The 26,501-nt window shown below is 46.6% G+C and overlaps 1 pseudogene; it reads left to right on the top strand.

The window, feature by feature from the left end:
• LOC131898580 (small ribosomal subunit protein eS26-like) overlaps positions 1–26,501 on the top strand; it is a 35,648-nt pseudogene continuing 9,147 nt past the window's right edge.

Raw genomic sequence — 26,501 nt, 5'->3', positions numbered from 1 at the left:
ATGCGCCACGACTGCCCGGCCATAGACATCATCTTTAGCACCATTGGAGACGGCAGGTGAGGCTTGGCCTTCAGGATGCCGGCTCCTCACATCCAAGCAGTTGCTGTCCGGTGTACTCCCAGATCAGCATTGCCCCGCTCACGTGCACGTTCAGTGAGAGGATGATGCCCTGCCGAGGAATCTCCACACAGGCATCCAGCTGCTGGATCAGGTGGGCTGGGATTCCTTCCCGCTCATTTCCCAATAGCAGCGACTTCTCAGGGAAGCGGTACTGGGCCAGGTCTGAGCTTTGTGCTGTCTGCTCCCATCTTCACAAGCATGTATATACTTAAAAAACACTTTTAAAAAGCTGGTGGTGGCGCACACCTTTAATCCCAGCACTCCGGAAGCAGAGGCAGGCGGATCTCTGTGAGTTCGAGGCCAGCCTGGTCTACAAAGTGAGATCCAGGACAGGCTCCAAAGCTACACAAAGAAGACTCTCCAGTAAGCAGCCAGCTGGGCAACCATCAGGACAGCCTGGGTTCTCTGGACACACAATAGACAATGCAAGGCAACTGTACAGCAACACCAGCTGCTTGCTGCTGAAATGCAATTCTGGTTTCTGCCCTAGATAAGGTTGGTTAAGAAAGCTCAACCCACCAGGTGGTGGTGGCGAATGCCTTTAACCCCAACACTCAGGAGGCAGAGGCAGGTGGATCTCTGAGTTCCAGGCCAGTCTGGTCTACAGAGTGAGATCCAGGACAGGCAAGGCTACACGGAGAAACTCTTGTTTTGAGAAAACAAAACAAAAATTCATTCCGGATCTTTTTGCTACCAGCGGCCTTGGTAAAGTCTACACACAGATGCCGGGTGGTGGTGGTGCATGCCTTTAATCCCAGCACTTGGGAGGCAGAGGCAGGTGGATCTCTGTGAGTTCGAAACCAGCATGGTCTACAAAGTGAGTTCCAGGAAAGGTGCAAAGCTACACAGAGAAACTCTATCTCGGAAACCCCCCCCCCAAAAAAAAAGTCTACACACAGGTTAGAGAGGGAGTGTGTCCTGGGGGGGGGGGGCGGGGTTCAGCTGATACCTGGAGTTAGTGTAACATCTTAAGCAACCTCCTTTCTGGCTCTGTAAATTGGCCATTTAACCCACTTTTTGAGTCAGCCTGGAGATTCCCCGTGCTTCCCTTGATGGTGCAACTTTAGGACCAATAAAAAAGCTACTCTCTGCAGACTTGCCCTGTTTCTTCACTTTGTTTAGTTAAGTCTTCATCAGTAGGAAACTGTGCTGAATTGGTAGCAGGGAGAGGAAATGTTAAAGGGACCGCAGAGTGGCAGGATGTGAAGGTGGAGGAGTCCCAGGGGGCAGTGAGGGCAGAGATGACAGATGGCAGAGGTGGTTGGGGACAAGGGAGAAAGATCAGAGAGCTAAGGCTAGAGAACCTCCCCAGCCACCCCAAGAGCTCCAGAGAATAACAGGATTGAAGGGTGAAGGACCCCAGACCCCTCAGGCACTGAGCGACCTGACCGCAGTCCTCAGAGCTGGTCCTAACACCCAAGGCGGGATTAGAGGTGTGACACCATGTCAGCTTCCTGACAGCAGTCCTCCAGAGCCGGTCCTAACACCCAAGGCGAGATTAGAGGTGTGACACCATGACACTCACAGACACCGGCTCACTCACATTGACTCAGAGCAGCCAAGAGTGGAGGTCAGGGGCAGGAGCAGGGTTCTGGGAGCCAGGAGACTAGGGGAAGGGACAGGTGCTGAACCTGCGCTGACTCAGAGACAGTAAGGTATTCTGGTGGGCTATTAGTCAGCAGGGTGCCTGTAGGTGACAGGGTGCCTGTGAACTGTTCTGTTCTTTGGTTGTTTTTGGTTTTTTTTTTTTTTTTTTTTTTTTTTTTTTTTTTTTTTTGGTGCCACCACCACCAAACAGGGTGCCACCACTGCCCGGCCTGTTCTGTTTTTGTTTTTGTTTTTTTTTTAAAGAAAAATTGAGGGCCGATGAGAAGCAATTGCAGCAGGCCTAACAACATGAGTTCAATTCCCAGGACCCACATTGTAGAAAGAGAGAACTGACCTCCACACCTGTGCCATAGCATACACAGGCCTGCACACACACACACACACACACACACACACACACACACACACACACATGAGTTCTAGAATTCAGTTAGATAATAGTGTCATGGCTGCACGTTGTGGGGCGGCAAGCTGACACCCAGAACTGTGTGTGAGGTTTGAGGCCCGGGGTTACAGTTTGTTTGGAGAACATTTGCTTAGCATGTGCAAGGCCCTGGGTTCCATCCCCAGCACCTCAAAGAAAAAAGTGAGGTTTATACTCCACTCTCTAATGATTCAGACAAATAAATGGATGGATAGGATAAGAACTAGGTGGATTGGCCGATAGATTGATAAGTAGATGATAGATAGATAGATAGATAGATAGATAGATAGATAGATAGATAGATAGATAGATGGAAAGTAGGTAATAAGACAGACAGAATGGTTACTTGTCAGAACAAGGTCAAAAGAATGACCCATGGTGAACCATGCCTTGGGGAACTGTGAGAGAGAGTCCAGGAAAATAGGTAGAGGGCCTTTTACCTCAGGCACACTTTGTTCCCTGGATTGTTCTTGGACCCGATTTCATGCCTGGTAAAACAAACATTTACATTCAATTTATAAGACATGTTTATTCTTGTTGGATGTCAGAACAGAGCTATAGAACCCCATCTAGTGAAAGGACATGCTGAGTGTTGTCCACAGTGCGCCCTGAATGTGGATATGGCCTCTGCCTTGATTTCATGTTTTCCCAGATAAATCTATAGTACATGCCAGGCAATTGTGTTTAAAGTGGTCTATTCTGAGAAAGCTCTGGGGAAAGACTGCTCTTGTTAATATTTTGTACGTGCTTACTGGCATTTATTGACATGTTTTTCTGATCTCAACCTTCCTTGGATCACCCTTTTCTTTGTTACATGCATATATGAAAACACACTGAAACTCCAGGAAGGTTGTCTATATATTAGACTCTAGTCTGCCCCATTCTTTAAGGTCCTCAAATCCAAGGTCTCCTCGAAGACAGACCTGCATAGGTTGACAAAAGTTGACAGTTCCTAGCATGGTATTAATTTCCATCTTATTGGATTTATAAACGTGTAGAGGGGCTAGAGATGTGGCCTAGTGTGGACAAATGCTGGATTTAACCCCAGCACCACATAAACTAGGCATGGTGGCACAAACCTGTCACCCCTGTGCTCCTGAGGTAGAGACAGGAAGATCAGGAGTTTAAGGTCATCTTCAGCTATGTAGAATGTTCAAGGTCAACCTGGGTTACATGAGACCCTTCCTTAAAAAAGAAAATGTAGCTATGACATTAGTGAGGGGACCTTAGTGTATACTGTAAGGTTGCTTCCAGAGAAGATGAACTGGGGAAGCAAGACCTGCCCTGAATGTGGATGGCACCATCTCATGAGCTGGAATCTTAGACTGAATAGAAAGAGAGAAAGGAGAGTGTTGGGCAAACCATCATCCCCCTCTGTCTGCTTCCCGACCCACTGTGGGTCAAACTGGCAGCCTCCAGCTACCACCACTGTCTCCATGCTTTTCCTGCTTAATTGACTGGAGCCTGGAAACTGGATCCAAAATAAAGGCTCCTCACTTGGGCTGGTTCTTGTCACAGGCATGAAGAGAAAAGAACTGGTATGTATGGCTAACTGGACGGATAGATGATTGACATTTGGTTAGTAGATGTATTGTGTGGTTTGGGTATCAGGGTAATTGTAGCCTCATAAAAAGAGTTTGGTAGTGTTCCTTCTGTTTCTATTGTGTGGAACAATTTGAAGAGGATTGGTATTAGTTCTTTGAAAGTCTGGTAGAATTCTGCACTGAAACCATCTGGTCCTGGGCTGTTTTTGGTTGGGAGACTTTTGATGACTGTTTCTATTTCTTTAGGGGCTATTGGTCTATTTAAATGGTTTATCAGGTCTTGATTTAATTTTGGTATGTGGTATTTATCCAGAAAATTGTCCATTTCTTCCAGATTTTCCATTTTTGTGGAGTACAGGTTTTTAAAGTATGACCTGATGATTCTCTGGATTTCCTCATTGTCTGTTGTTACGTCTCCCTTTTCATTTCTGATTTTGTTAATTTGGATGCTCTCTCTTCGCCTTTTGGTTAATTTGGCTAGGGGTTTGTCTATCTTGTTGATTTTCTCAAAGAACCAACTCTTGGTTTCATTGATTTTTTGTATTGCTCTCTTGTTTTCTATTTTGTTGATTTCAGCCCTCAATTTGATTATAGCATGGCGTCTATTTCTCCTGGGTGAGTTTGTTTCTTTTTGATCTAGAGCTTTCAGTTATGCTGTTAATTCATTGGTATGAGGTCTCTCCATCTTCTCTATGTGTGCATTTAGAGCTATGAATTTTCCTCTTAGCACTGCTTTCATAGTGTCCCATAAGTTTGGGTATGTTGTACTTTCATTTACATTGAATTCTAGGAAATCTTTAATTTCTTTATTTCTTCCTTGACCCATTGATGTTTCAGGTGGGCATTATTCAGTTTCCATGAGATTGTAGGCCTTCTATAATTTTTGTTGTTGTTGAAGTCTAACTTTAAGGCATGGTGGTCCAATAAGATACAGGAGGTTATTCCGATTTTTCTGTATCTATTGAGATTTGTTTTGTGACCAAGCATGTGGTCAATTTTTGAGAAGGTTCCATGGGGTGCTGAGAAGAAGGTATATTCTTTTATGTTAGGATGGAATGTTCTGTAGATATCTATTAAGTCCATTTGAGTCATAACATCTGTTAGGTCCTTTATTTCTTTGTTAAGTTTCAGTCTGGTAGATCTGTCTTTTGGTGAGAGTGGTGTGTTGAAATCTCCCACTACTAATGTCTGGGGTTTTATGTGCATTTTAAGCTTTAGTAATGTTTCTTTTATGAATGTGGGTGCTTTTGTATTTGGGGCATAAATGTTTAGAATTGAGACTTCGTCTTGGTGGATTTTTCCTGTGATAAATATGTAATGTCCATCCTGATCTCTTTTGATTGATTTTAGTTTGAAGTCTATTTTAATAGATATTAGGATAGCTACACTAGCTTGTTTCTTAGGTCCATTTGCTCGGAAAGCCTTTTCCCAGCTCTTTACTCTGAGGTAGTGTCTGTCTTTGAAGTTAAGGTGTGTTTCTTGTATGCAGCAGATGGATGGATCCTGTTTTCTTATCCATTCTGTTAGTCTGTGTCTTTTTATAGGTGAGTTGAAACCATTGATATTGATGAATTTTAATGACCAGTGATTGCTAATTCCTGTTATTTCTTGTGGTTGTGTTGTATTGTCCTTCTTTGGTGTTTGTTGGTGTGGGATTATCTATTGCCTGAGTTTTCATGGATGTGTTTAACTTCTTTGGGTTGGATTTTCCCTTCTAGTGCTTTCTGTAGGGCTGGGTTTGTGGACAGGTATTGATTAAATCTGGTTTTATCATGGAATATTTTGTTTACTCCGCCTATGGTGACTGAGAGTTTTGCTGGGTATAATAGTCTGGGTTGGCATCCGTGGTCTCTTAGTGTCTGCATAACATTTGTCCAGGACCTTCTAGCTTTCATAGTCTCTATTGAGAAGTCTGGTGTTATTCTGATGGGTTTGCCTTTATATGTTACTTGGTCTTTTTCCTTTGCGGCTCTTAATATTTTTTCTTTGTTCTGTGTGTTTAGTGTTTTGATTATTATGTGGTGAGGGGACTTTTTTTTGGATCCAGCCTATTTGGTGTTCTGTAAGCTTCTTGTATTTCTTTCTTTTTTTTTTTTTTTTTTTTTTTTTAAAGATTTATTTTTATTTATTATGTATACAGTGTTCTGTCTGCATATACACCTGCAGGCCAGAAGAGGGCACCAGATTTCATTACGGATGGTAGTGAGCCACCATGTGGTTGCTGGGAATTGAACTCAGGACCTCTGGAAGAACAGGCAGTGCTCTTAACCGCTGAGCCATCTCTCCAGCCCGTATTTCTTTCTTTAGGTTAGGAAAGTTTTCTTCTATGATTTTGTTGAATATATTTTCTGTGCCTTTGAGTTAGTATTCCTCTCCTTCTTCTATCCCTATTATTCTTAGGTTTGGTCTTTTCATGATGTCCCAAATTTCTTGGACATTTTGTGTTATGGCTTTTTTGTCTTTAGTGTTTTCTTTGACTGACGAATCTATTTTCTCTTTTGTGTCTTCGGTGTCAGAGATTCTCTGTTCCATCTCTTGCACTCGGTTGGTTATGCTTGTTTCTGTAGTTCCTGTTCGTTTAGTCAGGATTTCTATTTCCAGCATTCCCTCAGCTTGTGTTTTCTTTATTGTCTCTATTTCATTTTTCAGATCTTGGAATGTTTCTTTCATCTGTTTAATTACTTTTTCTTGGCTTTCTTTGATTTCTTCCAATTTTTTGTTTGTTTTTTTCTTCCATTTCTTTAAGGGAATTTTTTATTTCCTCTTCAATGGAGTTTTTCATTTCCTCTTTACGGGAATTTTTTATTTCCTCTTTAAGGGCCTCTATCATCTTCTTAAAGTCATTTTTAGGATTGATTTCTTCTGTTTCTTCTGTCTTGGTATGTTCAGGTCTTGCAGGTGTAGAATCGCTAGGTTCTGATGTTGTCATATGGGTCTTTATGTTGTTGCCTGTATTTTTGCACTGGCGTCTACTCATCTCTTCCTCTGCTCGGTGCAGGCAGTGTCTGTGTCTGAAGGTGCCTCTCTTGTTCTAGTTTTTAGTCTTGGTCCACTAGGAGTTCTTGGTTAAATTGGTGCTGTTGGGCTCTGATTCTTCGGGAACAGCTTAGTCAAATCAGTGTTAATGGGTTCTGAATCTGGGAGCAGTTGTTCCCAGTTGGTGCAGGGTGTGTTTATGGTTTCAGTGGTTGTTAGGTTCGTAGGGGTTAGTTTTTTTGTTTGTTTTTTGTTTTGTTTTGTTTTTTTTTTGGTGGGGGAGCAGGGAAAGGTAGCTCTCTGGTCTCTGGGACTCCGATGGGTACGGCCTAGGGGCTAGAGACCTGATCTGTCGGTCTGGAGATGGGAGCTTACCTGTTCTCAGTCGGTGAAGTGTATACTTACGATTCTGGTGATCTGGTTCTGTGGCTGGGCTGGGCCTTCTTCTGTGTTCTCAGGTCATGTTTTGCTCATTCGTCGACTCCTCAGCTGATCTTGTTTCCTCAGACTTCAAATTGTAGGATTCTGAATCCTCTCCCGGATGGATTTCAGCTGAGCAGGGTAGTCTCACCAACACCTCCAAGTTGTTGGGTTTCGAAGGATCAGCAGCTGGGCCCTGGGTTGGCCTCAGACAGAGTGTTCAGATCCGTTCTAATTCCATCCCACGGAGATGGCTCCTTCCCTGGGTGTTGGGATTAAAAGTGTCCCTGTTCCAAGCTCTTGATTAAGAGCTTGTTTTCACTAACTCTTCAGCGGGTAATAGCTCAGTTTCTGGTCTTTATTGCAACTGTGTCTCGGCCGCCGGCCCGCCGCTGTGCCTGCCTGCCTGCCTGCCTCTGCGCAGAATTCACCTTTTTCATTCATTTGAGTCCTGGCTGACGGTACAGTCCAGCCTAGCTTTGAGCTTGCCATCATGTTCCTGCCTCAACCTCAACTAATGTCAGAATTGCAAGTTTGGGAGTTGGAGAAATGGCTCAGTTAAGCCCACTGGCTGCTTTTCCAGAGGACCAAGGTTCAATGTCCAGCATCCACATTGCAGCTCAACTGTAACTCCAGTTCTAGGGCATCCAATATCCTCTTGGGGCCTCTGGGCAGCAGGCAGGCAAGACTTTTTTTTTTTTTTTAATTAAAAATGGGCCGGGCGGTGGTGGCGCACGCCTTTAATCCCAGCACTCGGGAGGCAGAGGCAGGCGGATCTCTGTGAGTTCGAGGCCAGTCTGGTCTCCAAAGTGAGTTCCAGGAAAGGCGCAAAGCTACACAGAGAAACCTTGTCTCAAAAAAAAACCAAAAAAAAAAAAAAAAAAAAAAAAAAAACCCAAAAAAAAATGGCACGTAGTATTAATTCCAGCAGGGTCAGGCAGATCCCGAGTTCAAGGCCAGCCTGGGCTACACAGAGAAATATATGTCTCAAAAAACAAGAATGGTTACCATAGTAAAAGGAAAAAAAATTTTTTACACTTATTTGTAGGCGTGTGCCTGCTCATGTGTGAAGATTGGAGTCCATTTTTCCACTCTGGTACCCAGGGCTCTAACTCTTCTCTCAGGCCTAGCAGCCAGCACTGGCTGACCTATTGCTCATAATGTTTATGTGATCCTTGGTGTTTCAAGTATTCAGTGTGGAATACAGTGAGAACTCTGCTGTCTTTGCTTTTAGCCAGTGCCCCTGCCCCAGTGTGTGTTCAGCTTCATGCATACACAGGTCCTAGCTCAGGGACAAGAGAGCTGGCCTGTATACCGTCTTGTATATTTTTCACTTCAAATCTCAGTGTTGTCAGATCTAACAGCTTTCATCTTGTGCAAAGGGGCGAAACTTTCTCAAAAACAAAGGAAGCCAGGGTCACATGTCTAAAGAACTGTGTTCTTTAGAATCCAGCAAGTGCAAGCATGTCAGCATGTGAAGAGAGGATTTGGCTTCACACTTGGTACTATTTAAGAGTTCACTTAAGGGGGCTGGAGAGATGGCTCAGCGGTTAAGAACACTGGCTGCCCTTCCAGAGGACCCATACTCCAGTTTCAGGGGACCCAATGTTCTCACACACATACATGCTCTAATCAATGTTCATAACATCATTTTTAAACGTTTACAGTGGTTAAAAGCACTGGCTGCTCTTCCAGAGGTCCTTAGTTCAATTCCCAGCAACCACCACCACAACCATCTGTAGTGGGTGGGATCTGATGCCCTCTTGTGGCATAACACGAAGATAGAGCACTCATATATTAAGTTCAGGCCGGCAGTGATGGCACACGCCTTTGATCCCAGCACTCAGGAGGCAGGGACAGGCGAATCTCTTGAGTTGGAGGCCAGCCTGATCTACAGACCGAGTTCCAGGACAAACTCCAAAGCTACATAGAGAGACCCTGTCTCGAAAACAAATCAAAGCAAAATTTCACTTACGGATTGAGTCAAAGCATGGGGCTAGAACAGTGTACACAATTGAAAGGGGACCCAATGGCAGGCCAGTGCTTCCAGATTGGCAGTCCTGAGAAGCAGTGCTCATTTCTCCCTGAAGAGGGCAGTACCAGGCCAGGTTTAGTGAAGGTGGCCGTACTCCCAAGACTAATCATTGCTTAATTATTGCTCTGCGTCCTTAGCCAAGGGTCCCTCCACAACACCGGCCGGATTACACACAGCAGGTAAGAGGTCTCAAAATTAACCACTCCCTCCCCTCATCTGTCCATGGTCTTCATAGTTCCCCATCCTCTCCACTCCTCCTTTTTCCTAAAGCCATCAACCTCCGTCTAAAGATTTCTGCCCTCCCCTGTTCATTTTTTTTTTTTTTTCTTCACAGAGTGTCCCTTGTAACCCAGGCTAGTCTTGAACCTCCTCATGCCTCGGTGTTTTACAGGACAACCTTCCGAACCACGCTGCCACCATCTTCATCCAATCAACCGTGTCAGCTTGCAAAATATTTCAGCTGAGCTTGTTGGTATTGCTGTACAGGAGGGGCAGAGGGTCATGGGACCGTCACCTAAATATCCAGTCACTCCTCCCAATCAACTGACTGCCGTTCTGTTCTAACTGCACATGACCTCCGGGAGGGGCTAAAGAAAACAGGAAAGGAATAAAAGAAGCCGACCTCATCTCTATGTAGCCACAGTGAAGTCATTATCCATGCCTTCCAGCGTGGCTGTTTTCCCGGGGTCATCCACACTCCTGCTCCCAACCCCTCACACATGGACTTACACAAGTAAGTCCAATGAGTTCGTTAGTGAATTCTCTAGGTGAACTTTGGTGGACGCAAACCCCCATTTGACCCTGAGACCTTAGGAGAAGGTCTTTCCATCCCAGGGGAGGAATTTTAGCAACACTGCTGAGACAGAGTCCTTTCTTTAGTGCCTTAACATGATTTGGTAGTCAGCAACGGTGACAGTGGCAGCTGGAGCTCTAGGTGGCTCCGGTGCTAAGGGACTAAGGGACTAAGGGAAGGACTGTAGTGATAGAGGGACTCGGGGGAGGAGACAGCTGGTGGGAGGCCTGACCTTTTTTTTTATATTTTTCGAGACAGGGTTTCTCTGTGTAGCTTTGGTGCCTGTCCTGGATCTCGCTCTGTAGACCAGGCTGGCCTCGCGACTCGCAGAGATCCGCCTGCCTCTGCCTCCCGAGTGCTGGGATCAAAGACCTGCGTCACCACCGCCCGGCTGTACACACCACTGCCTGACTTTGACAAAGGGCCAAGGGCCTGGTGTGAAGCAGGGCCCAGACACTGGCTTTCTGCTGTAGAGCTTGGGATGGAACCCAGGGGCATGCACAAGCTGAGCATGTAAAAATCCAGGGAACTGACTGATCCTGCAGCTAGCACTAGAAACTCCCAGTGAGCGCCAGGCGCACTGGAGAAAGATGATCTCGGCCTGAGGCTGGGGCTCAGAGGGTAGAGCGCTTGTAAAGGCAAGAGGTACAGGGTTCTAGCTCCAGCACAGCATACATGGGGCCTGGTGGGGCAGGTCTGCAATTCCAGAGAGGGAGGTGGAGGCTGAGTTTGAGGGCAACCTGGACTATACCAGACCCTGTATAGTTTTTTTTTTTTTTGGGGGGGGGACCTTGTTTTATTTTTTTCCACAGTATATGTAATTAACTTATTTTTCCCCAATAGGGTTTATTTTGCAGTGGTTCGACCAAAGGTTTGTTAAGCTCAGAGGCTACCCCAGTAGAGAAAAACCAAAGGACAGAGGTCCAAATGTGCTCTGTGATGGCGTTTGAAGCTTCTGTCCCTGTTCCTAGAATTACAGCTGGGCTGTTGAAGATTCAGCATGCACACAGAGTTCCCAGAGAAATGAAAAGTGACCCCTGATTCCTTGATTTCCTGGAGTAAGAGAGCTATCTAGATGTCCCCTGAAGGAGAGCTATTTAATGTCCTCTGGCAGACCTATACACTCTGGTCATAATTGGGCTCCCACTGTTCATGGAGGTGGAAACTCGAGCTGAATTCTTTCTCCTTTGTGTTAAGGACATGAATTCATTTTTTGGGGGGGCGGGGTGGTTTTCGAGACAGAGTTTCTCTGTAGCTTTGGAGCCTGTCTTGGACTAGCGCTGTAGACCAGGCTGGCCTCGAACTCACAGAGATCCACCTGCCCCTGCCTCCCAAGTGCTGGGATTACAGGCGTGCGCCACCACTGCCCAGCAGACATGAATTCTTGATAGGAGATGAAGATTAGGATACATCTTGTCTTCCTCAGAGATGATTGTTGGAAAATCAGGACCCAGGCTGGGGGAGGGGTACACACTATAAGCTAGCACTGAGGAGGCAGGCTGGCGGGCCATCGTTAAGGCCATCTGGGCTACAGAATGAGACCCTGTCTCAAATAACTAAAACAACAACACCCCCCCCCCAAAAAAAAAACCCAAAAACCTCAGAGGTGCCATTTACAATGGCACACACCTCAAGGCCAGACTGAGGATGACATAGCAAGTTCCAGGCCAGCCAGAGCTCCAGAGTAAGAGCTTGTCTAAATGATCAGTGCAGGAAAAGGACTAGAAAAATGGTCCAGCAGTTAGAAATGCTTCCTGCTCTTGCATGGGACTCAAGTTCACATCAATGGCTCACAGCCACCTGTAACTCTGACTCTAAGAGATCCAACTCTCTTCTGGACTCCATAGGCACCGCATTCAGGTGCACAAACCCACACACATACATACACATAATTAAAAATCATAGAAATAAGCTGGGCGGTGGTGGTGCATGCCTTTAATCTCAGCACTCAGGAGGAAAAAGCAGGTGGATCTCTGTGAGTTCAAGGCCAGCCTGGGCTACAGAGTGAGTTCCAGGACAGGCTCCAAAACTACACAGAGAATCCCTGTCTCGAAAGAGAGAGAGAGAGAGAGAGAGAGAGAGAGAGAGAGAGAGAGAGAGAGAGAGAAAGCAAAACAATAAGCCAAAAAAAATCATAAAAATAGCAGGACGTTTTGCTGCACACCTTTTTATTTATTTTATGGACATGAGTGCTCTGTCTGCTTGTACGCCTTTCTCATAAAAAGAAAGAAAGAAACAACAAATCTTTAAACAAATGTGCAGAAGAGGGCAGGTGAGATGCCTCAGCTGGTAAAAGGTATTTGTTAAGCAAGTCTGGTGATCTAAATTCCTTTGCTGACGCCATGGAAAGGTGGGAGGACAGAACACCCTATAAACTTGACCTCTGACTCTTACATGTGCACTGTGACAAGCACACCCCACCCGCCCACATACATCTCATGCACACACAACAATTATTTTAAATGTGCAGGTTTGGGGCTCAGGGAAAGAGGGGCAGCTGGATGCGTCTGCTGACTGTGACCTCTATAGCGCCTCACGGCAGTTAGGGGGCCATGGGTTACCGTCAAGGTATGGGTACCACTACTACGTCGTCACGGTTATCATGCCATAGTAGTCATGGATGTGGTCCATAGGCATCATAGCTGGGCAGGACTGTGGGCTGCTGCCCTCCTTTGGAAGCTTCCATGCCACCTTCTGGAACCATGAAAGCTAGTCCTCGGGAGGAGACGTCCAGGTTAGTTCCAGCTCAGGGGTCTCTGGGCCTTGTTTTTGAAGTGTGTGGTGTCTTCAGCAATCGGGAACTACCTTCCACCTCTGGGAGGCAGCCAAGAGCCGAAGCAACAGGATGTATGTTTCCACAGCCCCAGCCAACAATTTAAAAGAGGGTTTTTCTTATGTCTGGTGTTGGTTTTTTTTTTTTTTTTAAGATGGTCTTTGGCTCTTGGGAGAAGTGCCATTAGCCCAGATGAGAAAAGTTCATTAAAACTGTATATGTATATTTATACATGGAATTACTCGTATTATAGGTTTGTTTATTGACTTAATTTTGGTAAATCCTGGTGGTTTTTTTGTTGTTGTTGTTTTGTTTTGTTTTGTGTCCGAGACAGGCTCAGTGGTGCATGCCTTTAATCCCAGCACTCGGGAGGCAGAGGCAGGTAGGTCTCTGAATTTGGGGCCAGCCTGGTCTACAGAGTGAGTTTCAGAACAGCCAGAGCTACACAGAGAAACCCTGTCTCCACCTCCGCCACCTCCCCCCCTAAAAAAACACACTGACTTCTCTTGATCCTGCTTCAGTTCCCTGCACCTACGAGGCTGGTTCAAAACCATCTGTAACTCCAGTACTAGGGACATCACACTGTCTTCTGACTTCTGTGGGCACCAGGCATGGACATGATGCACATATATGCATATATATATATATATAGGCAAAATACTCATCCACATTAAAAATAAAATCTAAAAAAATAAAAATAAAAACACCCACCGCTATGCCTGGCCATGCCGGGCAATTTTTTTGTTCAGTCCTTCAGCATTACAAGATGGCTGTCACAGCTCTGGGAATCACAGAGGAGGAGAGAACGGGAGGGTGAGCTCAATCCCGTCCGTTTCTTTTTTAATTTTTGTAGTTGAATTGAGACAAAACCTTTTTTTTTTTTTTTAAATAATTTATCTTTATTTTATGTGCACTGGTGTATGCATGCATGCCTGTGTGAGGGTGTCAGATCTTGGAGTTACAGACAGTTGTGAGCTGCCATGTGGGTGCTGGGAATTGAACCCGGGTCCTCTGGTAGAGCAGTTGGTGCTCTTAACCACTGAGCCATCACTCCAGCCCCAAGACAAAACCTTTTTATGTCTGTCAGTACAGTGCCAGCAAAGGCTACAGACGGCATTAGATCCCCTGGAGCTAGAGTTACAGACAGTTGTGAGCTGCCATGTGGGTGCTGGGAATTGAACCCGGGTCCTCTGGAAGAGCAGTCAGGGGTCTCTCCAGTCCCCACATCTGTTTCTTTTGTGGATGAAACAAAGGCCTTGCTCAGCATCCGTCCGAGGTCTCATTTGGCCTTAGTATCATTGATTAGAATTGGGGCAGGCTGCTTTCTGTAGCCACAGAGACGACTGGGAAGAAAGGGGTGGGGTTTGCTGATCAGGCCTCCTGGCTGCTCACCTCGGCTGGGCTTCACTGCCCTCCTTAAGGCTTTCATTGGTCTGGGAGGCCAGGCACTGTGACACCTGCCTGTAAACCCAGCACTTGTGAGGCTAAGGCAGGAGGATCCTGAGTTCAAGGTCAGCCTGGGCTACAGAGTGAGATTCTGGCTCAAAAAATCAAAAACACAGGGTCTGAAGAGATGGCCTATTGGTTAAATGCTCTGGCTGCTCTTCCAGAGGATCTGGGTTCGATTCTCAGAACCCATATGACGGCTCACAACTACCTGTAACTCTAATCCCAGGGGATACTATGCCCTCCTCTGGCATCTGCAGATTACTAGGCATGCACATGATACACAGAAATACATATAGCCAAATCACCCATACACATAAAATAATTTAAAAAAAAAAAGAAATGAGGAAACAAAGATAAATTCAAAATAAATCTTTAAAAATCCCGATTGGGCATGGTGGTATTTATCTCAAATTCCAGCACTCAGAAGGCAGAGGCAGGCGGACCTGGTGAGTTTGAGATCAGCGCAATTTACATAGTGGATTCCAGGCCTGCCAGGGATACATGGTTAGACCCTGTCTCAAAACAAAGTCTAGGAAAATGTGGTCACTCGTATTTTATGCTACCTAAAATGCATCAGGGCCTGGAGAGAATTCTCAGTGGTTAAGATGCTTGCTGCTGGCCGGGCGGTGGTGGCGCACGCCTTTAGTCCCAGCACTCGGGAGGCAGGAGGCAGGCGGATCTCTGTGAGTTCGAGGCCAGCCTGGTCTCCAGAGCGAGATCCAGGAAAGGCACCAAAACTACACAGAGAAACCCTGTCTCGGGGAAAAAAAAAAAAGGTGCTTGCTGCTCTTGCAGAGGACTCTGTCATCCTACCATACATCTACTAACCAAATGTCAATCATCTATCCGTCCAGTTAGCCATACGTACCAGTTCTTTTCTCTTCATGCCTGTGACAAGAACCAGCCCAAGTGAGGAGCCTTTATTTTGGATCCAGTTTCCAGGCTCCAGTCAATTAGGCAGGGAAAGCATGGAGACAGTGGTGGTAGCTGGAGGCTGCCAGTTTGACTCACAGTGGGTCGGGAAGCAGACAGAGGGGGATGATGGTTTGCCCAACACTCTCCTTTCTCTCTTTCTATTCAGTCTAAGATTCCAGCTCATGAGATGATGCCATCCACATTCAGGGCAGGTCTTGCTTCCCCAGTTCATCTTCTCTGGAAGCAGCCTTACAGTACACACTAAGGTCCCCTCACTAATGCCATAACTACATTTTCTTTTTTAAGGAAGGGTCTCATGTAACCCAGGTTGACCTTGAACATTCTACATAGTTGAGGATGACCTTAAACTCCTGATCTTCCTGTCTCTACCTCAGGAGCACAGGGGTGACAGGTTTGTGCCACCATGCCTAGTTTATGTGGTGCTGGGGTTAAATCCAGGGCTTGTGCACACTAGGCCACATCTCTAGCCTCTCTACATGTTTATAAATCCAATAAGATGGAAATTAATACCATGCTAGGAACTGTCAACTTTTGTCAACCTATGCAGGTCTGTCTTCGAGGAGACCTTGGATTTGAGGACCTTAAAGAATGGGGCAGACTAGAGTCTAATATATAGACAACCTTCCTGGAGTTTCAGTGTGTTTTCATATATGCATGTAACAAAGAAAGGGGTGATCCAAGGAAGGTTGAGATCAGAAAAACATGTCAATAAACACCAGTAAGCATGTACGAAATATTAACAAGAGCAGCCTTTCCCCAGAGCTTTCTCAGAATAGACCACTTTAAACACAATTGCCTGGCATGTACTATAGATTATATCTGGGAAAACATGAAATCAAGGCAGAGGCCATATCCACATTCAGGGCGCACTGTGGACAACACTCAGCATGTCCTTTCACTAGATGGAGTTCTATAGCTCTGTTCTGACATCCAACAAGAATAAACATGTCTTATAAATTGAATGTAAATGTTTGTTGCACGAGGCATGAAGTCAGGTCCAAGAACAATCCAGGGAACAAAGTGTGCCTAAGGTGAAAGGCCCTCTACCTTTTTTCCTGGACTCTCTCTCACAGTTCCCCAAGGCATGGTTCACCATGGGTCATTCTTTTGACCTTATTCTGACAAGTAACCATTCTGTCTGTCTTATTACCTACTTTCCATCCATCCATCCATCTATCTATCTATCTATCTATCTACCTACCTATCTATCATCTACTTATCAATCTATCAGCCAGTCTACCTAGTTCTTATCCTATCCATCTATTTATTTGTCTGAATCATTAGAGAGTGGAGTATAAACTTCACTTTTTTCTTTGAGGTGCTGGGGATGGAACCCAGGGCCTTGCACATGCTAAGCAAATGTTCTCCAAACAAACTGTAACCCCGGGCCTCAACCTCACACACAGTTCTGGGTGTCAGCTTGCCGCCCCACAACGTGCAGCCATGACACTATTATCTAACTGAATTCTAGAACTCGTGTGTGTGTGTGTGTGTGTGTGTGTGTGTGTGTGTGTGTGTGCGCGCGCGCGTGCAGGCCTGTGTATGCTATGGCACAGGTGTGGAGGTCAGTTCTCTCTTTCTACTATGTGGATCCTGAAAATTGAACTCATGTTGTTAGGCCTGCTGCAATTGCTTCTCATCGGCCCTCAATTTTTCTTAAAAAAAAAAAAAAAAAAAAAAACAGCCGGGCGTTGGTGGCACACGCCTTTAATCCCAGCACTCGGGAGGCAGAGTCAGGTGGATCTCTGTGAGTTCGAGGCCAGCTTGGGCTACCAAGTGAGTTCCAGGAAAAGGCGCAAAGCTACACAGAGAAACCCTGTCTCGAAAAACCAAAAAAAAAAAAAAAAAAAAAAAAAAAAAAAAAACCAAACAGAACAGGCCAGGCAGTGGTGTGCGTGCCTTTAATCCCTAGGGAGGCAGAACCAGGTGTATCTCTGTGAGTTGGAGGCCAGCCTGGGCTACAGAGTGAGTTCCAGGATAGGCTCCAAAGCTACACAGAGAAACCCTGTCTCGGAAAAACCAAACCAAACCAAAAAAAAAAAAACAAAAACAAAAACAAAACAACCAAAGAACAGAACAGTTCACAGGCACCCTGTCACCTACAGGCACCCTGCTGACTAATAGCCCACCAGAATACCTTACTGTCTCTGAGTCAGCGCAGGTTCAGCACCTGTCCCTTCCCCTAGTCTCCTGGCTCCCAGAACCCTGCTCCTGCCCCTGACCTCCACTCTTGGCTGCTCTGAGTCAATGTGAGTGAGCCAGTGTCTGTGAGTGTCATGGTGTCACACCTCTAATCTCACCTTGGGTGTTAGGACCTGCTCTGGAGGACTGCTGTCAGGAAGCTGACATGGTGTCACACCTCTAATCCCGCCTTGGGTGTTAGGACCAGCTCTGAGGACTGCGGTCAGGTCGCTCAGTGCCTGAGGGGTCTGGGGTCCTTCACCCTTCAATCCTGTTATTCTCTGGAGCTCTTGGGGTGGCTGGGGAGGTTCTCTAGCCTTAGCTCTCTGATCTTTCTCCCTTGTCCCCAACCACCTCTGCCATCTGTCATCTCTGCCCTCACTGCCCCCTGGGACTCCTTCACCTTCACATCCTGCCACTCTGAGGTCCCTTCAACATTTCCTCTCCCTGCTACCAATTCAGCACAGTTTCATACTGATGAAGACTTAACTAAACAAAGTGAAGAAACAGGGCAAGACTGCAGAGAGTAGCTTTTTTATTGGTCCTAAAGTTGCACCATCAAGGGAAGCACGGGGAATCTCCAGGCTGACTCAAAAAGTGGGTTAAATGGCCAATTTACAGAGCCAGAAAGGAGGTTGCTTAAGATGTTACACTAACACCAGGCACCAGCTGAACACCAGCCCCCACCCCTCCACCCCCCGCCCCCAGAGGACACATTCCCTTCTTACCTGTGTGTAAACTTTACCAAGGTTGCTGGTGGCAGAAAGTTCTGGAATGAGCTTTTTTTGTTGTTGTTTTGTTTTCTCAAGACAGTGTTTCTCTGTGTAGCCCTGGCTATCCTGGAACTTGCTCTGTAGACCAGGTTGGCCTAGAACTCAGAGATCCACCTGCCTCTGCCTCCTGAGGGTTGGGGTTAAAGGCGTGTGCCACCACCACCTGGTGGGGTGAGCTTTCTTAACCAACCTTATCTAGGGCAGAAACCAGAATTGCATTTCAGCAGCAAGCAGCTGGTGTTGCTGTACAGTTGCCTTGCATTGTCTATTGTGTGTCCAGAGAACCCAGGCTGTCCTGATGGTTGCCCAGCTGGCTGCTTGCTGGAGAGTCTTCTTTGTGTAGCTTTGGAGCCTGTCCTGGATCTCACTTTGTAGACCAGGCTGGCCTCGAACTCACAGAGATCCGCCTGCCTCTGCCTCCGGAGTGCTGGGATTAAAGGTGTGTGCCACCACCGCCCCGATTTTTTAAAGTGTTTTTTAAGTATATACATGCTTGTGAAGATGGGAGCAGACAGCACAAAGCTCAGACCTGGCCCAGTACCGCTTCCCTGAGAAGTCGCTGCTGTTGGGAAATGAGCGGGAAGGAATCCCAGCCCACCTAATCCAGCAGCTGGATGCCTGTGTGGAGATTCCTCGGCAGGGCATCATCCTCTCACTGAACGTGCACGTGAGCGGGGCAATGCTGATCTGGGAGTACACCGGACAGCAACTGCTTGGATGTGAGGAGCCGGCATCCTGAAGGCCAAGCCTCACCTGCCGTCTCCAATGGTGCTAAAGATGATGTCTATGGCCGGGCAGTCGTGGCGCATGCCTGTAATCCCAGCACTCGGGAGGCAGAGGGAGGTGGATCTTTGTGAGTTCGAGTCCAGCCTGGTCTACAGAGCAAGATCCAGGAAAAGGCGCAAAGCTACACAGAGAAACCTTGTCTCAAAAAACCAAAAAAAAAAAAAAAAAGATGTCTATGTATAACCTTCTGGACTAATGAAATATTCTGAGATGTCCTGGGATTATCCACATCTCTCTAACCTTGTGCCTCAATGCCAAAACTTTTTCATGTGCCTTAAAGTGTATCACTATATATTGTCCCTTTTAGCTAAATCAAATTACCTTTTAAAAGTATTTTTTGCAACTATGGAAATTTTAAAAATGAATTTTTAAAATGTTCTTCCTAGAAACCAGTATTGTCAGGGTGTCTGTGCTGACAGTATGGAAGAATTAAAGTTGTTACTTAGGAGCACCTATGCCCTTCTGGTTTTTTTTTTTTATTTGTTTGTTTGTTTGGTTGGTTGGTTGGTTTTTCGAGACAGAGTTCCTCTATGTAGCTTTGCATCTTTCCTGGAACTCGCTTTGCAGACCAGGCTGGCCTGGAACTCACAAAGATCCTCCTGCCTCTTCCTCCCAAGTGCTGGGATTAAAGGTGTGCGCTACCACCGCCCGATGCCCTTCTGTTTTAAAACATGGCAAGATGTGAATCAGCTCTCCGGTCAAGTTCTTTATCCTCAGGTCCTAGGCTTTATTTCCAAAGCCACGAATTCAGCCATCATTGTTCACATTAGGCTTAAATGAAATTTGTCGTATACAATTGTGATTCCAATGGTGGTTAGAAATCTGTCTCAGGACTATAATCACAACCCCAGTGCTGTAAGACCATTCCAGTAAGTCCTATTGAAACCAAGAATGAACCCATGAGTGCGCTGTGTTTAGATGACTGTGTTATTTAATATTTTCATTATTACTATCCAGAAAAAAAAAAGAAAAGCCGGGCAGTGGTGGCACACGCCTTTAATCCCAGCACTCGGGAGGCAGAGCCAGGCGGATCTCTGTGAGTTCGAGGCCAGCCTGGTCTACCAAGTGAGTTCCAGGAAAGGTGCAAAGCTACACAGAGAAACCCTGTCTCGAAAAAACAAAAAAAACAAAAAACAAAACAAAAAAAAAAAAAAGAAAAGAAAAGAAAAAAGAAAAAGAAAATGTAGCGGTAGAACCTAGTAACAGGAGAGGCGTCCCAGGGCAGCCCCTGCATTTGGGGGACAATGGGTGCTGGGTTTTCTCCTGCAGGAGCAGGGACACAGAGCACAGTACATGCTTCTGTAGTATGAGCTCCCTTTGTGTGTGTGTGTGTGTGTGTGTGTGTGTGTGTGTGTGTGTGTGTGAGAGAGAGAGAGAGAGAGAGAGAGACAGACAGACAGACAGACAGACCGACAGACAGAGTCTCACATGAGACAGCCTCTGCTGGGCGGTCTCAGAACTCCCTCTGTAGACCAAGAATGGCTTTGAACTCAGAGGGATCAGCCTGCTTCTGCCATCCGAGTGCTGGGCTTAAAGGTGTGTGCCACCATGCCCTGGCCCCAGCTGGTTTAAGAAGATAATTTGGGGTGGATGAGAGGCAAGAAGGCTCAGAGGGTAGAGGTGCTGGGCTGGCCCACAAACCTGAACTACAACCCAGCTGCCACAAGGTGGCAGAAGAGAACCGACACATAAGAGCAGCGTCTGATTTCTACAGGAGCTGTGTCATGCACACTTGTGAGTGTGCGTGCAGGCGCGTGCGCACACACACAGAGATTGATAGACTGATAGAGAAGTGAATAAATAAGGTAGTTTGAGGGCTGGTGTGTCTCGGCAGCAGATCTCTTGCTGAGCATGCATGAGGCTCTGGATACATTGTCTAGAACTGGGGGAAAAATGCTGCATATGGTGTCAAAATGCTTTTTATGATTCCACGTAGACCCATCTTATTTTTTATCCCCAGCCACAAAACACTGCATTGCGTGGCTCGGTCCTGTTCATCTGGTCAGCCACTACCGATGTATGGCATTCAAATTAAACTACACCAGACAGGGCAATGCACACCTGTAACCCCAGCACTTGGGAGGAGGACACAGGAGGACCATGGGGTTGAGGCCACCGTGGGCTATACAGCAAGACCCTGCCTCAAGAGGGGCAAAATATGAACCAAATAGCAAGACAAAGAAATGACAGTTAAGCTGGCGTGGTTCTGGGCACCAGGCACACACATGGTGCAGAGCTATACATGTAGGCAAGACACCCATACACATAACATAAAATTATTTTCAAATAAATTGGTTTTTTGTTTTGTTTTGAGACAGGGTTTCTCTTTGCAGCTTTGGTGCCTGTCCTGGATCTCACTCTGTAGACCAAGCTGGCCTCGAACTCATGGAGATCTGCCTGCTTCTGCCTCTCGGAGTGCTGGGACTAAAGTCGTGTGCCACCAACCGCCTGGCTTTATTAAAATTTTAAGAACAAATTTGTTCCTGGCTTACGTTTTCCATCTTTACGCTGGGTTGCCATGGCCATGAAGATGCACAGCTTCTCCATACACCATACACTAGGTAGACCAGAATGGCTTTGAACTCAGGGATCAGCTTGCTTCTGCCATCTGAGTGCTGGGCTTAATACTTGCTCGCATCTTATTTATTTTCATTGACTTGTTTGCTTTTATGTTTATTTGTACATTTATTTAATTCTATCGATGTTTTGCCCGCATGTATGTCTGTGCATCACGTGCATGGCTGATGCCCAAAGAGGCCAGAAAGGGCATCCGATTCCCCTGGGAATTGGAGTTACTGACATTTAAGAGCTGACCACTAGGCTACCCCTCCAGGCCCTCCAGTGCTTGTTTGAGTGGACAAAAATCTAGGCACATACCCCTTCCTGTCAGAATTTGGGTTGCTTTAATAATAATTTTGCTACTACAATTCAGGAAGCAGAAAAGCTTTTGTTTTTATTTTGTGTTGTTCTGGGGATCGAACCCGGGGCCCTCCACGTGTAGGAAAGCTTTACTAACACTCATCTACACTCCAGCTCCACAAAGAATAATCACCCCGTAACTCCAGCTCTAGGGCCTTGAACACTCTCTTCTGGCCTCCATGGGCATCTGCACTCACAGGTACATATTCAAACACAGACACACACACACACACACACACACACACACACACACACACTTACACTTTTTGTTTGTTTGTTTGTTTTCTGAGACAGGGTTTCTCTGTGTAACAGTCCTGGCTGTCCTGGAACTCTCTTTGTAGATCAGGCTGGCCTCGAACTCACAGAGATCCGACTGCCTCTGCCTCCCGAGTGCTGAGATTAAAGGCGTGCACCATCATGCCTGGCTTACTTACACATATTTAAAAATTAAAGTCGAGTGTGGTGGCACAGGCCTTTAATCCCAGCACTAGGGATTCAGAGGCAGGTGGATCTCTGTGAGTTCGAGGCTAGTTTGGTCTGTATAGTTCCACTCCAGTCAGAGTTATTAAGTGAATCCCTATCTTTTATTTATTTATTTGTTTGTTTGTTTGTTTGTTTGTTTGAGACAGGATTTCTCTGTGTAGCTTTGGAGCCTTTCCTGGAACTCACTGTACACCAGGCTGGCCTCAAACTCACAGAGATCCTCCTGCCTCTGGCTCCTTAGTGCTGGGATTAAAGCACCACTGCCTGGCTTGTGAATCCCTGTCTTAAAAAAAAAAAAGGAAGAAGCAAAACAAAACGAATCTAGTCATAACTAGATGACGTTTGCCATCTTCCACAGTAGTCACTGGTCCCTGCACCCAGGCTACACGGGAGCCTCAAGACTTTGATCCTTGCTTATCTGCTTGGAAACTAATGGTGTCCACGATAGCTTTACCTTCAAAGTCAACTCATATGTCCTTAATAAAGCAAGGACCTTGCTGATTATCGTTCTTGGCGGAGTCGCTTCCAAATGTGGAAACTGTGTGTCTGGAAGCAGGTCACTACAGGGGGACTTTGCTCCCAGGGAGGGTGGCTCATGTTGACACGTTACCTCCGATGGCACCAGGTAGAACTGTGCAGAGGTAACAGGACTGCAGGGGACTGTCTAAGGCTCAAACTGTCTTTAAAACGTGTGTGTGTGTGTGTGTGTGTGTGTGTGTGTGTGTGTGTGTGTGTGTGACAGCTCAGTTGGGGACCTTGGGATAAAGCACTGAGCATCTTATTGGCTTGAAGGGACTAATGAGGGGCTGCCCTTTTATACCTGCCCTTGTGTGGAGTGACTGATGGTCCCAGCTCTGTTGACTTGGCCGGACTGTGTGACATAGAAAAGTCACCATGGAGCTGGGTGTGGTGGCACACTCCTTTTGTCTCAGCACTTGGGAGGCAGAGGCAGGTGGATCTCTGTGAGTTCGAGGCCAGCCTGGTCTACAAAGGGAGTTCCAGTACAGCCAGGGCTACACAGAGAAACCCTGTCTTAATAAAAACAAAACAAAACAAAACAAATCACTATGGTGTCTGTGTCTTCAGCAGCACCATACTCACAGCCCAGAGTGGAGAAACACCCTGCCCATCATAGGATGAACAGATCAGAATGTGGGGCCCAGCCCACCTGTCCTGTGCAGCCTTGTCATTGCGACATAGCCTAAGGTCATCTGAGAGGAGAGAGTCAAGTGAGGAATTGCTGAGATCAGATTGGCCTGTGGACCTGTTTGTGGGGCATTGTCTCGGTTGTTCATTGATGCAGGAGAGCCCCGCCCACTGTGAGTGGTGCTGTTCCCTAGGAAGGTGGTCCTGGGCTGTATGAGAAAGGTGGCCATATGTGAGCCCGTGAGTGAGGCAGGAAGCAGCATCCTCCATGGTTACAGCATCCTCCATGGCTACAGCATCCTCCATGGCTCTTGCCCCGACGTCCCTCAATGATGGATTGTGACTAGGAAGTATGAGCTGAATGAGATAAACTCTTCTCTGTCCTAAGTTGCTTTTGGTCAATGTTCACAAGTGAAGATCAGATGCACCCCATCCCTGACTCTCATCCCATAATCCCTGCCTCTTTGTTTGTTTCTTCCTTTCTTCCTTTTTTTCTTTTTTTGGTTTTTCAAGACAGGGTTTCTCTGTGTAGCCCTGACTGTCCTGGAACTCGCTTTGTAGCCCAGGCTGGCCTCGAACTCACAGAGATCTGCCTGCCTCTGCCTCTCGGAGTGCTGGGATTAAAGGGGTGCGCCACAACCACCAGGCCCCTTCCTGTTTCTTGTGGTGCATTCATGCCAGACCAACGCTCCACCATTGAGCCACGCCCCAGTCCTCACTCACCCTTGAAGGGAAGGATGTTTGACCCAGGCTGCAGGAGACAGACCTCCAGGACACCATGCTAATGAAGTAAGCTCCTTATGGCAGGACACAGAGCGTATACATGAGGTGTATGGAGCACACAGCTTACTGAAACAGAGTGGAGGGGGCTGTGGCTGTGGAGGGGGAGGGACTTCCTGTCTCGGGGTGCAGAGCTTCAGTCTGGGGAGATGGAAAAGTTCTGGGGATGAATGCTGGGGAGGATCATGGATGTGACTATCCCCTGAAATTATTCACGGAAAAGTAGGTTAGATATTTTAATTCAGTAGTTCTCAACCATTGGGTCACCACCCCTTGCAGGGGTGGGGGGTGGGGGAGTGGGGGTCGAATTACCCTTTCACAGGGGCCATACCACCTGGACCATGCTACTTTATTTGTGGAATCAGACTCTTTTATTTTCTCTCTGATTTTGAAGACCTTAGATACTCCATACAAATCTTTTTCTTTCTTTCTTTCTTTTTTTTTTTTTTTTGTTGTTGGTTTTTCAAGACAGGGTTTCTCTGTGTAGTTTTGGTGCCAGTCCTGGATCTCACTCTGTAGACCAGGTTGGCCTCGAACTCACAGAGATCAGCCTGCCTCTGCCTCCCGAGTGCTGGGATCAAAGGCATGCGCCACTGCTGCTGGCCTCCATACAAATCTTACTTTCCTTTTTTTTTATGGTTGGTTTATTTTGCTTTCCCTCAGGGTCCATCCACATTGTAGCTAGTCATAGTGTTTCCTTCCTTTTCAAGGCTGTGTAATATTCTACGGTATTGATAGACAATATACTCCATCACCTGTCGGTCAGACTCTTGGGTTGATGTTACTTTCTGGTTCATAAATATGGCCGTTGACATGATGAGCAGCTATGTCTCTGAGACCTTACCCACGAGACTCTGTGTCACTGTGGGAAAACACCTGACAGAAACAACTTGATAGACTAAGATGTATTTTTTTTTTTTTTTTTTTTTTTTTTTTTTTTGGTTTTTCGAGACAGGGTTTCTCTGTGTAGCTTTGCGCCTTTCCTGGAACTCACTTGGTAGCCCAGGCTGGCCTCGAACTCACAGAGATCCGCCTGGCTCTGCCTCCCGAGTGCTGGGATTAAAGGCGTGCGCCACCACCGCCCGGCAGACTAAGATGTATTTTGCCTGTGCTTTCAGAGGTTTCTGTTCATCATGGAGGAAGTGTGTCGGGAGCAGTTAGTCAAGGTGACAGGAAGCAGTGACAGGAAGGTCCCAAGGCAGATGGGGGGGTGGGGACTCCAAGGACATGCCCCCATGCATTAGGCTCCGGCAATCAGGCCCTGCCTCCCAGAAGTCCCTTCAAACTTTGGAGTCCATCCATGGGTTAAAATTCTGATCAGTTCAGAGTCCTTCGAGATTTAACCAGCTCTGGAAACTCCCTCCAAGGACACACCCGGGGGTAGCTTCACTAATCTCTCAGGCATTCTTTAATCCAATCAGTGCAGGTCACCAGTCGCGATCCCAGCTGTGGCACCTGGGCCTCCAGCGCTTATAGCTGTGCGACCAGGAGGAAAAAAAAAAAATCCTTGCAAAACATTGTGTTTGAGCTGGGACACATGAGACAGGGGGATGGGGTACAGTGTACTGAGCGTGCGCAGATTGTTTTCTTGGCACGAGCCCTTAGTCCAACTTGCCAACTCTTTGTGTAGCAGCTCATCCACAGTGTCAGGAAGAATAAGCGGACAAGATGTGAACGGAAGCATAAAGGAGGATGTGTGGGGCCGGCAAGAGGGCTCACAGGCACAGGGTAAGGGTGCTTGCCACCAAACCTGATGACCTGAGTTCAGTCCCTGGGGCCAGCATGGTAGAAGAAGAGAACCAGTTCCTGAAAGTTCTCTCTCTCTCTCTCTCTCTCTCTCTCTCTCTCTCTCTCTCTCAAGATAAAGTTTCTCTGTGTAGCCCTGGATGTCCTAAAACTTGCTCTGTAAAGCAGGCTGGCCTTGAACTTGCAGAGATTCGCCTGTTTCTGCCTCCTGAGTGCTGGGATTAAAGACATGTGCTGCCACCGCCCAGTTTACAAGTTGTTCTTTGATCTCCTATATATGTGCTTTGGCATGTGCACACATACGCAAAATTTGGGATAGGGTGTTGTGGAATACTAGTTGAAATCGTGTTATATTCATTCATGCTGTGGAATATTTGTTTTAATGATGCAAAGATGTGTTGCGTTCTTTTATGTTGCGTCCGTTTAACCCTGTGAGGCTGTGTTACTTTGCCTGCCTGAAACACCTAATTAGTCTAATAAAGAGCTGAACAGTCAACAGCTGGGCAGGAGAGGGAACTAGGCAGGGCTGGCAAGCAGAGAGACTAAATAGAGAGCAAGGAATGAGCAAGAAAGAGAAGGAGAGAGGACGTGAGGGGCCAGCCACCCAGC

Source organism: Peromyscus eremicus, chromosome 23, assembly GCF_949786415.1.
Source record: "Peromyscus eremicus chromosome 23, PerEre_H2_v1, whole genome shotgun sequence".
NCBI lineage: Eukaryota > Metazoa > Chordata > Mammalia > Rodentia > Cricetidae > Peromyscus > Peromyscus eremicus.
Note: the sequence above shows the minus strand (reverse complement) of the source record. Positions and strands in the feature narration are given on the sequence as shown.